Source organism: Macaca fascicularis, chromosome 9 (genome assembly GCF_037993035.2).
Source record: "Macaca fascicularis isolate 582-1 chromosome 9, T2T-MFA8v1.1".
In the NCBI taxonomy this organism is placed as follows: Eukaryota; Metazoa; Chordata; class Mammalia; order Primates; family Cercopithecidae; genus Macaca; species Macaca fascicularis.
In genome coordinates this window covers 32,970,032-32,971,421 of record NC_088383.1, presented here as the reverse complement: position 1 = coordinate 32,971,421, position 1,390 = coordinate 32,970,032, and the positions used below count along the sequence as shown (strand labels likewise).

The 1,390-nt window shown below is 44.2% G+C and overlaps 1 pseudogene; it reads left to right on the top strand.

Annotated features, from left to right (window-relative positions):
- Positions 1 to 434: 434 nt before the first annotated feature.
- Positions 435 to 1,134, top strand: LOC135964935 (small ribosomal subunit protein eS24-like; annotated as a pseudogene).
- Positions 1,135 to 1,390: the final 256 nt, after the last annotated feature.

Genomic DNA, 1,390 nt, shown 5'->3' with positions numbered 1-1,390 from the left:
AATGTGGCTTCTACCTGGCTGTCGCCATGACACCTGCACACGTGGCTTTACCTGGCTGGTGCCATGACACCCACACGTGGTAACAAAGAAAGGGAGGGAGAAGTCTACATGTTGGAATGTACCTGGATTTCAGGTGCAGCTGCTGGCATTTACATATGCAAGCTTCCGGCTTGCTTGCAGCTTGACTTTTCAGGCTGTTTTCTGTTAGAAAAGAAGTGGTTTTGGGGCTGCTTTTTATTAAAGGAAAATGCTACCAAGAACTCTTTTACCTTCACTAACTGCCTAAAATAATTTATGAATAACTCCTCTATTGTAAGGATATTTAAGGTTTGAACAACACTGTCAACCGACATGCCCTAATTGGCATTTACATAACACTCCACCACAAAACAGCACTCTTTTCATTCCTGGCCGTCTAAGGATTGACTACCATCATGAATGACACAGTAACTATCTGAATTAGAAAGTTCATGACCAACCAACTACTTCAGAGGAAACACATGATGATTGATGTCCTTCATACCCTGAAGGCAACAGTACCTAAGACGGAAATTTGGGAAAAACTCGCCAAAATGTACAAGACCACACTGGATGTCATCTTTGTATTTGGATTCAGAACTCATTTTGGCCGGGCGCGGTGGCTCACGCCTGTAATCCCAGCACTTTGGGAGGCCGAGGCGGGCGGATCACAAGGTCAGGAGATCGAGACCACGGTGAAACCCCGTCTCTACTAAAAATACAAAAAAATTAGCCGGGCGCGGTTGTGGGCGCCTGTAGTCCCAGCTACTCGGGAGGCTGAGGCAGGAGAATGGCGTGAACCCGGGAGGCGGAGCTTGCAGTGAGCCGAGATCGCGCCACTGCACTCCAGCCTGGGCAACAGAGCGAGACTCCGTCTCAAAAAAAAAAAAAAAAAAGAACTCATTTTGGTGGTGGCGAGACAACTGGCTTTGGCATGATTTACGATTCCTTGGATTATGCAAAGAAAAATGGACCCAGACATAGACTTGCAAGACATGGCTTGTATGAGAAGAAAAAGACCTCAAGAAAGCAATTAAAGGAAGGCAAGAACAGAATGAAGAAAGTCAGGACGCCGCAAAGGCCAATGCTGGTGCCGGCAAAAAGCCCAAGGAGTAAAGATGCTGCAACGATGTTTTCTGCAGCCATCGTGGGTTTTTCATGAGAAGATTAATAAACTAAAAACTTTCATGTGGAAAAATAGAACACCACAATATGCATTCAAGTGCACATGGAAAATAGATCAAAGAAGGTCATATTCTAGGCCATAGTATGTCTCAATAAATCTGAAAGAAAGAAATGAAAGCATGTTTTCTGATCACAGTGGAATTATGTGCCAAATTGGTAACATAAATATAACTGGAAAATCTCTCAA